This window comes from Sitodiplosis mosellana, unplaced genomic scaffold (genome assembly GCF_009176505.1).
Source record: "Sitodiplosis mosellana isolate CC-2019 unplaced genomic scaffold, AAFC_SMos_1.0 Smas_scaffold_3, whole genome shotgun sequence".
NCBI lineage: Eukaryota > Metazoa > Arthropoda > Insecta > Diptera > Cecidomyiidae > Sitodiplosis > Sitodiplosis mosellana.
The window spans coordinates 6,823,380-6,838,049 of record NW_022595246.1 but is presented as its reverse complement, the minus strand read 5'-3'; the positions used below and the strand labels follow the sequence as shown (position 1 = coordinate 6,838,049).

Here is a 14,670-nt window from a genome sequence, read left to right as displayed (position 1 = left end):
AGATAAAAGGAACTGTAAAATTTATGCTCTGAATACGGCACTAATTATTTAATGATTTTCTTCTGGAGTTTATTGAAAAGGTTCTATACTTCAATTTTTTTTTTCGTTGTTTGGCAACGATGAAACATTTTTCCTCCTTTCCAATAAGCAGTGCTGCTTCCGTGTGCAAAGCTAAAAACCAATTTCCAATAAAATACCGAACAAAAGCCTCCATTTAGATGGTTCTTTTTGTTGCTTCAATTCTGACGATGCAAAGCAATGAATAAATAAAATTGTGATTTTCTGATGGCGATTGAAGCGAAATAGGAGAAAAAACTCACTGTGTGTATACAGCAGAGAGCGCCAGTAAATGAACTGTTAAAGCAAACAATCGGAAGACGCAGTAAAAATGCGCAGAAAGCACACGCAAACAAAAAATATCCTATTGAATCGGGATGAGATATTCGTTTTTTTTATCACATGCAAATGGAACGTCGATTCAGGGGTGGCTTTTGTTTCATAGAAACGCACACACGTTCGATGGGATTTACGTCAGAAATCGGGAGGCCATTGAAAATTAAATGATTTTTGAAACATTTTTTTCCTTCACTATTCGTATCTAGGAAATATTTCGGTGGTCCTTTGTCTTCTGTCAACAGAACAGTTTTTCTTTCAAACAAGCTGCCGATGAAAGATTTATATTTTGACTTGAAAAAAGTGGCATCAAAATGCCAAAACGAAGACTATATCCTGATTCCCACTCTTCGTCTCCCCCCGAAGAAAACCGTTCAATAGAACAACTGTTGTAACTAAATCACCGTATTACCATGGCAAAGCACATTCAGCGATTGTTTAATGTCGGTGCATAAACATTGGCGCTCGCGCGAAAGATATCCAAAATGGGCCAAATGGCGAACGACAAACAAATGGCGGAAAAAAAGGAAAAATATATATAATGGGACTAGAAAAGCAGCGATATCTTTTCCACACAAACAAAATTACAAAATAATTTCTTTAGACTGTGGACTTGGGGAGGAGAAGAGAAGAAAACGAAGTGATTTTCGTTGAAAATTTATGTATGTAGATTTTCATTCCGGAGGACACTAGAAAAACGATGCCACGGATTAAAATACAACTTTTCGAAATGAAAATGTTCGTTTCGTTCCGTGTCCATGCCATGTATGGATGGCAACGGTGTGTTTTGCCGGTGAAAAAAATATCGCTTGTTCGCATATACTACTGCGTTGTTTTTTTGTGCCTCGCATTTTCCCTTCGGTTGGCAAATGCTTTTCCAAAGTGATATTGGCCACAGCGTGTGTTTTTCGCATCGCTTAAACGATTTCTGAACAGTAGGTAGCTCGGTGATATCGTGTTACTGATAAATAAATGGAGAGAGCCTTCCTTTTTATATACACACATTCACACCGAATTACAAAGCTCACTCTCGTTCGCTCGCTATCTTCCTCTTGCTGGCTGTCGAAGAGTTTCATTTACCGGAGAACCGTTTGACTCATAGTCAAGTCTCTTGTAACGATTCACTTCATCACTTATCTCTTCTGCCGGTTTTTTATTGCGATGCAAAACAAACCGATTTTCCAGTGGCGTTGATTTAATGGCAGAACGCTTTGAAGCATTCAAAATTTCAAGAACGCCAAAGAGATGCCTGAACATCGCGATGTTAAGGAGAGAGCATCAGCAGCGAAAAAAGTTTTTTTTTTGGCTCGAACGAGTGAAAAAAACGCCATAGAGATAAGTATTCGCTTAGTCGTTTAGATATTTCATGATACGGCCTCGATTCGATGCGCTTTTCAAGAGCTGCTATATTTCACACCACGTTCAAATATACATGAATCAATGGTTGAAGAGCGAACAGAAAAAAGAACAGATTTAATTTCAACTGTGTGTCCGTTCGAACCGAGAGAGTATATAGTTTTTTGTTAGTGTTGATTTTCCACGGTATTTGAATGTGTGAGAATTTTTTTTTCTTCCTTTTTCGGCTGTTTCGAGATTACACAAATAGAGCAAAAATCTCAAAGGAGATGATTTATTCGCGCCATAAAAATCAAAACTCAGTTATTACTTTTTCCACTGAATTTTATTTTTTCAACTGGCCTGATAGTCACTGAGTTGGCAACACACACACACGAGCAGAGCAATTGTGGCGAGTACACAGTTCATATGTAATACAGTGTTTCGATGCTGGATACCAAATGGCAACAATATTTATTGACAGGCCGAGCATCTACAACGTGCAAGTGACCGTGGAGATAGCAAGCGCAAGAAAAACGACAAAAATCCGTGACACCGGCACATGCAGCGACTTCATAAAATGTCGATAAAAATGTAAATCGTCCATTGTGTGCGCGATGCGATTTCAAATAGTTAAACTATAGAAAATGAGCCCCAAACGATGGCCAATAACAATAATCATCAAATGGATGAAGCGAAAATAATCAGAAAACTCCATAACATTCCTTTGTGCTACAGAATGCTGGAAAATTGCGTCAAAAATGATACAAAAAACCACGCTTTGATCCGTACACAGGAAAGATGCATAAAAATCCGAAGAAGAAAACTTCGTTTTTACAACTCATCGAACTGTCGTGAATAATAAGAAGCGGAAAAAAAATTGTGTACAAACGAATGGCTAATGTGTTTTGTAGTCGACGATCAGTTTCATTTAGCATCGTTTAACAATCAGCAAGAGCCATGCAACCCATACAGAGCACAACACAAGCTATCAATAGCTTGATTACACGTTTTCCTGCTGATTTACTCGAATATTTTATCGTTATGTCACTATTTATCAAGTTTGTTGGGATATCGGCCGCTATTTTTTTTCGCTGTTGTTCATGCTGTCTATAATTCGATTGCCAGGTCGCATTTTCTTATTCTCAATCGACCCGTAATTATTGCATCGAATGAATGGATGCTGGTGTGCGCTGCGTCATCGCCGTTGTTCACGATTCGCGTTGCATTGTGTGCAAAATGCAATAAACCGACCAAATTGCACGTAGACACAATGAGCGAGGTGCGAGAGAGAAAGAGAGACGGAATGAAACACGTTGCGAATCCATTCCATGATTACACAATATCGATAATTGCGCGATGGCGTTTAAATTTAAATGTGTCGTGGACTGTAATTTCATTTTCTTTCTGGGTCTCTGTCGCTCGAGCACCACAGATACCGACCGACAATCGGCCAACTCAATGAAATATGACACTTAATTTATATGAATATAGTTATTGGTAATAACACCTTTTGGCTATGTAAATAAAATCGAATCGAATTCTACTGCATGCAAATGCTTGAATGCTGCAAGGCATTCCAATGGGTCTGAGACGTTGTATTGCGCGATCGAGCGGCGCGTTTAACGAGCGGCAAAAGAAGGTATTGAATAACTCGTAGTGACAATTAATTTGGTTGTATTCAATGGTTCGGCGTTTCGCATCATACACCAAACAAACATACACACACCCATTTAATGAAGGGAACAAAGAGCCAGTATTGTCACCGTTTCGGACTGTGCACACACGAAACGTGCGATTGCGCTACAAATCAAAGCCGGCCGTAATGATTTCCTTTTTTATGTGATTTGCTGGACTAAATACACATATCGGACTCGGCAAACACATAGAGTCAACAGAAGAAGAAAAAGTAGGATAGAAAGAAAAAACTCGCCCGGCGAATCGCATTCATTTAACGAGACGGTGCATAAAACACGATGCAGTACAAAGGGAATCGGGCCGCCGATGCGAAATCAATTGTAGGTTTGTTAGTTTTTTCTTATGCGCGCGGTGCGCGCGCACTTTCCGTTCATTCCACGACGAAATAAATCCGTGCATCGGATTTTCGATTTCTTGTTTGCGCTCCTCTCGCTCCCGAAGCATTTTTTGTTTATCACTTTGCTGAAGTTGTTCAGTAAATCAATGTAATAAGCGAATTATTTCGCTTATTAGAGTGTCGGCATTTCGTGATGTCTTTGCCGCTCTCCGCCTCTGCTTATGCGCTCGCTCTCTCTCACTCACTCCCTCCGTCCGCTGCTCCGTTCTTATTAAATTGAATTTATTTCACTGTCATTCGAATCGGATGGAGACTGTGTGTGCTGTGCTCTTTTTTTCGCTTTTTTGCCTCGTTCGCTCCATTCTTTTTATTCGCGCAAAATAAATATGTATATTTCTTATTTGTTTGTATGCTGAACTTGTTTTCGCTCAAGATTCATTCTGAGAACGCTCACTTCTTGTCACATCTTCACATCGTGTTGGAATTCAGTGCGTAGCATTATCGAATGATATAGGATTTTTCAGCATGAAAGCGACGCAAGAGCAAGAGATGTGAGCAAGTGAATGAGAGGGAAAGAAAAGAGCACGGAAAAAAGGCGAGTAACAAAAGAAATACATGTTTAAATGAATGTAATAAATATTTGTTTTCTTCGGGAGATTTTTTTTTGTTGTACTCGCTTGCTTCTCAAAGCTGAAAAAGCCTTGTACATATTGTGTTTTGATGCGTGCGTTTCCGAATGGTTGCACACATGTGATTTGTCGATGTGTTTGAGTACAATCGATCGCGCATTACCAAATGAAACTGAATGGTAGAAGAATGACTTTCGATTTGGTTGACATGAGGACGCGCGTAAATTTTCGCTCGCTCGCTTTCTCCCTCCCCTTCTGTCTGTGTATATATCAAAAAAGGAAAAGACGATTTGTGGTTATTAAATTCGATGGGTTCGCGTTCGTATAAAAGAATAAGCCAACACACCGTCTCAAACTCGACCCAACCAGACTAGATTTATAAATGGTTTTCTACCGTGTTATTTTTGTATTAATTTTAATGTGCGCTTATTTTGTGGCGACAATTCAAGCAAAACGCACTCGTCTTGTCTATTGACAATTCCGTGCCGTTTCCAATTGACATCACACACTACTCGCATTCAATAATATTGACAATAGCCTAAGCGGACAGCGATGAATACCCACAAATGCAAACCGAATTCAATGCTACCTTTTTTTTCTTTCGTTTTTTTCTGTTGTCACATCGTGGTCGAGAGAGTCAAGGGAAACACGCACCGAAGATGGTTTGTGCGCGCCCGATGTAGAAAAACGTATCAAGGTAAACCGTAAATTGAAGAAGCAGGAACAAGAAAAAATATGCGCCGTGTTGCAATCGATGAATTCCCTCTGCCACTGTTCGTTTCAATGATTGTTGTGTGTGAATGTGAATGTGAATGCGTGTTTCACTTTGTATTCTCTTTTATGATATTAATTTTGTGGCGAACATAAATTTCGACTTAATATTTATCGCTTTTTTCCTGTGTCAGCAGCGCGACTCACAAAACGGCTCCCAGCCGTTTGCCTACCCGTTTTTCTTTTCCCTTTTTCACTGTGCGAGCTCCTTTCGGTTGTCAAGTTTATGCTTTCTTTTTTTTCTGTTTCATCATTGTCGTCGCAAGGCAAATGGCTCGTTTTTGTGGCATTTCCAATTTTTGCCTATTTCGCATTCGAATTCGAACATCGTTAACGCAAACATTTCGCGTATTTACCCCGATGAGGTTTACTCGGTCTCTGTCTCTCACTTCGCGCGCTCACTTCACATAAATTTTTATTCCATTTTTCGGTTTTTCTATTCGAAAATACGACTCGATGTGTTGGAGCGTCTATGTTTTTTTTTCGTTTGGCGCGTTGTCCTGTTCAAATCGTACATTTGTACGTACAAACAAGCGCTTTATTTATGTAAAATTTATCGAAAAACATAGTTGATGTGTACATTATCGTTGTATTTGTAATGCTTTGCATTTTTATGGTAAAAATGGTTTGGTTTTGTGGTAGTTCCCTCCATTTCGAATGAGCGAGCATTTCGAGAGGGACCGAGAGTCGAACAAGAGATGGCGGCAAATCGAACGACAAAATAACAAGCAATAATATTGATTATGTTGATAATGAGTTTTTGTGTGCGGATAATATTGTGTGCAGTTTTGGGCGCGATTTACCACTCATTCCGATTGTGTGATTTCCGCGCATAATGCATAAACCGACCAAACCAATAACAATTTATTTCATTTTGTCAATGGGACTAAGAACCGTTAATGACAATTTGTTATCGTTAACCCAAGCGTTTACCACAATCGGGCTAAACTCGAAATGAAGGGAAATTCCGTTGAAATGCATAAAAAATGAGTCTGAGCATTCGATGTCAGTGCGTTGCTTTGAAAATCTGGCAATAAAATTTCTATAAACTCCATTCTCATGAGAATTTATTCTTATGTGGTCTGTTTCTTTATTCCAAGAAATTCGTTATCTTAATTCACTGATTCATTGCAGTTCAGACACAAAAAATATTAAAATTTGGCCACTTCAAACGAAAAAAGTCTGCCTTTTCATTTTCTTTCATCGCATTGTCGATATTGTGGCTGAAATTGCGCGAGTAAACAATGTTCGATACCAAAATCAATAAAATATCTTCGAGTCTCGTCCATTGTGACATGTTAACGACGACAATTTTGCATTGTTCCGAATCTGGAAACCGTAGAACAGCCAGTCTGAGTTTTCAGTCTTTCATTTCTGTTTCAATAGTATAATTTGTATTAGAACAAACAATGTAACAAGCAAACGAAAAACGACGAAGGTCATATCGAACGTCGACGACTTGGAGTTTGAGAAAAAAAATGGTTTTTCGAGCTGCTGTAATCAGTAAAGTGGAAAAAATCGGTTGTTCGACCGAAAAAAAGTATCCGCGATGTGATTTTTTTTGTGTGTGTGTGTGTGTTCTGGTTCCCTTTCCATTCTTTTCCGTTTAGCTCTTTTTTTGTTCTGTTGATTTTTCTGTTCTCTCGATTTCACTCGACGATAAATTTCCATTTTCATTTTGATAAATATTAAAATAGGTTTTTCCTATGTATATTTACATTTAGATTCATTTCTCATGGGACGTTTGACGTGTGTACGCAGCGAAATCTTGTAAAAGTGTATGAGAATGTTATGTTTTGACCTTGTTTCAGTTGTAGAGTGAGCGAATGCGAATACATGCAAAAATCCGTTCATTTACATCCCATCATCCAGTGCTTGGCTGGCTGGCGCGCGAAAATAACAAAACAGCCAACGAAATTACCATAAATTTCTATTTCTGCGATGCGTTTGCATAAAATCCTCTATTCTTCCACTGTGCTTTTCAAAGCGAATTAGAGAGCATGGAGTAAGCATACACAATGAATGTCACAGCGACAGATAAAACAAATCCATGAGCTAAAGTTACGGCTGATTCGAAATGTATTTTGGCTTTTAAATTCGTTTGCTCGTTGTTTGGGTAGTTGTTTTTTTTTTTGCTTCTTTCGCTTACAGCGCCTCAATTTGGATGTTTGAAAGCCTTGGACAATAATGAATATTTTATTATTAGCGCTCGACTGCTGAATCCGTCCGACTAGGCTGAAGCATAAAAATGAGCGAACAACCGAAATTGGATGCAAAACGCATTTAGCGCGTCTTTGGGCCAGATAATAAGCTTGTAATTTATTTTAAATCACACCTTTGCATTAATGCGATAACAATATTATGCCGACGACTTTTATGATTCGCTTCACATCACATGGCTTCTCAGTCTCTGCGATGCGTGAGAGAGAGAGAGAGAGAGAGAGAAAATGAACAGCGGCTCCTCAAAAAAAAATTCAGATTAAATAATTTTGCCTTTTTTATCCACCATCGCTTTTTAATGCATAACAAATGAAAAGTTATGAGAATGGCCAGAGGTAAACAAACATCTTATGTATATGAAATGAAAACAAACAAAATAAAAACGGCTAAAAACATTGTTGCACGGCGAATTTAACGAGGATTCCCTTTTGGAAGCGAGAGAGAGAGAGAGAAATAGAGAGAACAAGAGTACGCGCAACCGAGACATTTCTCTAATTAAAATGTTGCTTCTAATTTGCCATAACGAGTCTCTTATTTCCTCCAATAAGAAACACGCCTCACAAGTGCCCATACATTGTATACACACTACACCACAGAACCATGTGATTAAGGCAATGGAAGTGGAGCGGCAATAATTCTTAGTAAGTGTCAGTGCTTGTGAAACTCTCTGAACTGAAATCAGAATGAAAAATGTGCGTGTACCAGAGTGAGAGATATAGTGAGGCACACAGAGGCCAAGAATAAAAAAGGAATACAAAGTCATTACATTTCGCGTTTTTCTCCAATTAGTAAACAGCGACAAATTTACAATATTTTTTCTCTCTCTCTCTATTTATCTCTTGCTCGTTCTGAGGAACCATAAAAAAACGCAACTTTACATTGCAAGAACTCAATATACGAAGAACTGATGCGCACCAATAATACAAAAAAACTGAGCGAAAAACGAGTCCTTCGGTGTCTTTTTAACCTCATTTTTGCATGCGGCAGCGACGAATTCACAGCTCGCTTGATCGTTTATTTTTTTCCTCGTTCTCTCTCTCTTGAATTGCTCATCGCTTTAGGTTGTTATTTTTCAGCTTGAATTGGTTGACAATTTGCAACTTCTACGAATGCCTGACATTTTGCGTCTGCAGGCGAACGGAAAAAATTGAAATTCTCCGCTCAATGTTCCTGTTGACAATTTCTTTCTTTTTTTTTTGCTCTCTTCTTTTCGTCGACATCGTTGCATTTGCACATTGAAAAAGCGAATTTCACCAGAATATTTCATCTCGGATCTTTCATTTCACTTCAATTAATTGCTCAACACTCTCTTCCACTGAGTAATTATGTGTCTGTTTGCGAAAGGGTGTTTGAGAGAAAGAAACGGATGAGAGATAAAAAAAAAACTCCGAATTTCGAGCTCACCAAAATGAAAATTCATTTCATGGAATGAAAAAAAAACAGTTTGACAATAATCGACAATTCCGTTTGTCATTTTGTTTGTCCAAATGCTCATTCTCGCGAGTCGAATGAACTTTTCATCGAATCATTTAAAAAAAAAGTTCTTCATTCGACACAACCAAAAATAAATGCAACGAATTTTCTGCGCATTTTTTTGTAACGCATTGATTGGCGTTTGTCTATTTGATATATAAACAGTAGCACATCAATCTGCCGCAAATGCAATTTCGAGCGAGCGAGAGAGTGTGTGTGTGTGTGATCGACAAAACGGAGTGCGTACAAGCCAACCATTTGAATTCATTCATAATTTATTTGGGCTATTTTTAGTTCGACTGAATCAACTTGGGCATGATTCGAATTATGCATGCAATGTGTCGAATTAAAACCACACAGTCCATGCATTACAAACCGGCTGACGGCGTGTTTGGTTTGGCTGATTCTCTGCTCTCTTTTTTTTCTCGCAATTAATCGTTTCATCGACTCTTTAATTAATTGAACGTTCATCGGGTATTTTTCAACAATTCAACGCATTTTCATTTCGACTATTTTCGCGCTCTCGATTTTTCCTCTCTCTCTCGTTTGTTGATACAATTTTAATTCGAAAGAGGTCATAAGTTCTTAATACTGTTGAATGAATCAAATATTTTATGAGAGAGAGAGAGAGAGAGAGAGAGAGAAAAATTGTTTAAACACGTTTTTCTCATGTTTTGTTATGTATTTTCTCTCTTTTACTCGACCCATGACTTTTTCGGATGAGCCGCTAGATTTATGGAAATTGCCTTCGATTGGCCACTAAACATTGTGACACCTCATCTATATATACAAACGGTAGGTTTGCGACTGTCGCCAGGAGCACACAGCATTAAAAATAAAATTCACATAAATTACGACCGCGAGCGCGAGAGCGAAAAAAAATGAAAATAAACGTTGTCGACGTTAAATATGGGAAATAAAATGGTGTTTGTTAGATCGCCGAGGAAAAATAGATGAAATTAGTGAAATTAGTAGTGGCACAAAAGTGAAAATGAAATTGGTATTTAGCCCCGAGGTTGACGCCATGCAAAAGTCAACTAATTGCCTCACGAAGAGAGACACCTCACCGAATGAAACAAATAGACGAGAAAAATGAGCTAAATTCATGGCATTGTTGAGCATTGCAAAACAATAGCGAAAATAATACATAATCACGTATTTTTGTACCGGCAGCAAAAAAAAATTGACGTGAATAAAAAAATTCATCATAAAATTTCAGTCGTTTATTTCGAAAAATTGTCCATTGTCACGAGTTTCGGTCATTAAAGGAACCTTGTTGCTCAATCAACCACACACAAACACACTCTGGATTGTTTCAGTTAAAATGACAAAATTCTTTGGTTCTGTTTTGCCTGGTTTTTTTTTCATTCATTATCTAAATTTTCCATTGATTTTTTTTTTATCTGCTCGTTTCATTTCTAACTGTGGATTTGGTTTGCATGCAGTTTTGACAGCGTAATTGTTTTTGGAATCGTTTCGCATTATTTCACATGTTTGCATCAGTGGCGCGATAAATAACGACAGCCGAGCAAATCCGTTTTTTCGGATTCATAACAACGAACGACGACGATGAGAGTGGAAAAAAAATGTGTACGAATTGAGCTGCACGGGCGCGTAATAGTCGTTTGTTGTGTTGTCTTCTCTTAATCCATTGATAAATGGTTGTTTTTAGATGTGAAATTGGCATTTTTTTTCCTGCAATACAGCACGTAATTTGCCTTGGAAAATGGTTCGATGAAAACGAGACCAACATCACAATTTCATTGCGACGCAACACTAAACAACATTAAATGAGAAACTGAGCGAGAAAAAAATCATGTGAAAAAAAATCGAACCAATTCGATTTGTGTTTGTGTATAAAATTGCACTAAATTTTCGAATGCACACCAGGTGCATTGTGTTTCATATGTTTGCCGATGACTGAACAAATATTCCTCGTAATCCATCATAATCGTCGATTGCAGAATATTTCCTCCTTCTTTTTCTCTTCCCCGAAATTGCAAGTATTTTTATCGTCAATCAATGTGATCGCTTTCAATAGCGCATCAAATGAAAAAGAGTAAATCCTTTGAAAAAAAATCCCATTTCCATCGTTGTTTCAAAACAAAAAAAAATAACATTTATACAAAGAGTGTTTTTTCTTTGGTTTTGAAAAAATGAAATGAATACATACACAATGGATATCACACTATGAACACTCCAGTCCACAAAAAAAAACTGATGATGCGAATGATTCTATTCCGTATGCGAACACCGAAAATAATGTTTCTAACGTTCTCAAGATTTTCTGGATGAAATTCTTCGGTTTAGTTATTGTTGCCAGTTTCCGAAAGTCCTTTTACCAAAACTCACTCATTCACCATCAACAAGAACAACACTGACACTAAAGTTCTCCGCGTTATTCAAAATGAAACGAAATGTAATGCAATTTTTCTATAATTCTCCGGTAAACTCGTGTTCTTGATGCACCAAGACGAGCGGGCGAGAACGAGATTTTTGTTTGGTTCGTTTTCTTTACGTTTTCCTTGAATTTTTCATAGAATTCGGATGAGAATCGTTCTTCAAAATCACTTTGTTCCATACAATAGAGTCCTTTTTACATCGATGCACATACAAATTTGAATGAAGTTTTTGTGCACCGATTTTTCTTTCCTTTTTCTCTTCTCACTTACTTCACTGTTTTTGAGTCGTCTATTTCTTTTCTTGCTCTCTTTTCTCTAACACTCGACTCTTCGGACGAAGGATACAAAAACGAACACAAAATATCCAACTTAAAAACAAAATAAAACCGTTTGGTGTGTGTGAATGCACAGGTAATCCAGAAAATTGCTTTTATAATTTTATTCTTTTGTGCCTTTTTTTCCCGAAGACTCTCGGTATGTAACTTTTTTCTGTATGTGTAACTTTATGTGGGCAAAATGCAATGATGCTGTTCAAAGCAAAAACATTTGATTGGGAATGATATGTTTTGGACCCAAAACACTGCCGATGGCACAAATCCTTTTTTCTGATAAAAAAAAACCGTTTAATAAAACGAAATATTTTTGTTCAACTGATTTTTCAAAAAATCTTATTGCAAGAAAAAAAAAATTCAAAACAGTTCACGACATTCACTTGATTTGTTCAATTTCAAAAAGTACAATTGATTATCCACTTGGTATCTATCTCTGAAGTAGTTAAGTTCACGAACAGTTTTATCGCTAATATTCAGTGGGCAAACGAACGAGCCGCTGCTGTGTGAAAATTGTACGTCATTCAAGCGCAACGTACGAAGACTAACTGACTACATTGTGCCACAGAGAGAATTTTGTTGTTTCGTTATTGTATCGACTGGTGTTGATTCTTGTTCTTCTTCTGTTTTGCCGTGCCTTTGTCATGCGAAAGCGGAGAGACCGAGCGAGCGAACGTGCAAACGAATGTGTCGCAAGACCGAAACCTATGAAAATGTTATGCGTATGGGAACTCGACGATATGCTTGGAACGAATGTGAGTGGATGGAAGTGGCCGTTTCGCTTGCGCTGACTCACAACGTACGGTGCCTCGGTGTAGATAGATGGAATACGGAGAAAGACGAATGCTCGATGATGCAGTATTGCATCGATGTACACAGCTAAGGATACACCACATATCAGCTGCTGGTACTCAATGCGCGTGTGTTTTTCATGTTTATATCTTGTTCGGTGCGACGTGTGTATGGTTTTTTTTTCTCTTCACTTCACTGCTGTTTGATCGTTTTGTTCACACGCATGCCTCAGAGTTCCCATGCCAATTCATTTGGTTTTTTTTTCCTCTCGGTTTTGCTATTTCATTCCATTACGGATTCCCCATCGCACAGGGGAAATGCTTGGAATATTGTCGTTGTGTTGCAGCACATTTCATTGTAAATCGAACGTGTTTTATCGGACTCGATTTTCCGTTGTGTTACCAAAAAAAAAACGGTTCCGTTTGGTTTTTTGTTTTTCGAGCGCAACGAATTTCTTGTTTTTTATTGCCACCGAATTTGAATATTATTTTTAATAATTCTCTCTTTTTTCAAATCGTCGTTGTGCAACCAACGTACGCATCGCCCATTGTTCACGTGTGAATCTGCATTTGGGTAAATGGGAATTTTGTCACCCTTTTTCCACAACAAATTACGTACACATTGTTGTTGTGATTTGTTAAAAGGTTGCGTTTTGTGGCCACCACTTTCCCTTTGTCATCATCGGTTTTGTTCGTTTTATTTATTTTTGGTGACGTACGTGCATTTCAATCAATGGCACGGCTCTCAACATTGTTCACTTTTTAACCCAAGCCAAAATAGAAAAAAAAAACATTAGGCACATTCGAGTTTTACGACGAAGTAACACGTTTAATTATGCATACCATTTTCATAATTTAAATCTGTTTATTTTTGCCATGGCGTGCACAAAACCAAACATTTTCATGTTTATTCACGGAAGTTTATTTAGGATTGAATTCGGAAAAATGTGTTTGAGTTCGTTGAAAACGGTGTTTTTTTGATGTGAAAGAAGAAAAAGTCGCGCAAAAAATGAAACATTAAGAAAATACGTTGATTTTCCTGTATGAAGTCTTACATTTAAAAAAAACTTGTCTTTGAATAGACTTTCAAAGGAAGTATTCAATTAGTTATAACGACATTCGTCAAACTACGTTCGATATCTTCTGTAACGATGCACAGATACCTTCTCCTTCCTTTCTCCTCAATTCTCGTCAACCGCACACATCACACGCTCAATCGGTCGTACTTAATAACGTTCAATTCCCCTGACAAACTTAAGCGTACTTAAGCGGTATTCCAGTTGCGTGTCGTTTTGTGAAATGGGCAGGAGAGTGTTCGAAACGCCGGTAGGCAATGAACAAAGGGCAAAGGAAAGATGAAGATTGGCACTTGTTGTTAGGCGACGAAGTACAATGCACATATCACAGCAAGGCGTATTGTGACGAGAGGGACCGTGTTTTTGGCAAATCGTGTGCTCAAACGAAGAATACGACGACGAGAAAAAAATATTCATTCTTATTAAATGCTACGAAATAAACGATTTTAATATTGTTATAGCAACGGTCACCATATGGCGTTTGTGCATGGTAGACGCGTAATTTGTCTTCGTTCCTTCATTTTATTTCCTTCCGTTCATTTGATTGTTGGCTATTTCAGCTCTCTGGCCAATGATTTAGCCACGGAGTTGGTGCGAACAGCGCACTCTTTGCAAAAACCGAGTGAGAAGACCCACTTAAAATTCCAGAAATTTTCTCTCGCTCTTCGTATTCATTTCATTTCGAATTGTCTTGCGCGTGGAATTGTACAGTGGTAGTAATTGTCGACATTTTTCATTCGGTTGCTAACGGGTCTATTTGTGAGGAGACTGACTGACTGTGCGGCACAGTTCAAAGTGAAATTATTTCGTAAATGCCAAGCATTCTGTGACCATTAGTCTTTGGCCCGACAAAAGTATTTGCACAATTTTACTTTTCATTTCAAGAGACCTCCTTGAATAAACTCGAGCGAGTGCGAGAGAAAGGAAGAAAGAAAGAAAAAGAGAGTTTGGAACATAGTCAAATTTTGACATCAGGTGCAACGGAACATGACAAGAAAAAAAAATTTATATGCAAATTAGTTGAAATTCATCACCAAATTAAATATTTGCCATTATTTATAGATAATAATTATTTTGAATTATGCTCAATTGCAGAATGAACGCCACGATAACAATATAAATTAATTAAATCAATCCTGTTGTACAAAACGAAGCGGTGGCCACTCGGATGATTGGATGATTTGACGAATTGAGTTTTTCTCTCTCTCTTTGTGTG

At 37.9% G+C, this 14,670-nt stretch overlaps 1 protein-coding gene across 8 annotated transcripts in view; it reads right to left on the bottom strand.

The window, feature by feature from the left end:
- Window positions 1-14,670, bottom strand: part of LOC129566358 (teneurin-a) — a 382,371-nt gene that overhangs the window by 198,087 nt on the left and 169,614 nt on the right. For 2 of the 8 annotated variants that reach the window (XM_055442215.1, XM_055442219.1), the window contains exon 1: window positions 11,030-12,137. The exons of 5 other annotated variants lie outside the window; for them this stretch is intronic. The gene's annotated coding sequence lies outside the window, so the exon portion shown is untranslated. Of the gene's footprint in view, window positions 1-11,029; window positions 12,138-14,670 lie in introns of those variants that run through there. One more of the 8 variants, XM_055442220.1, reaches the window with a different exon arrangement.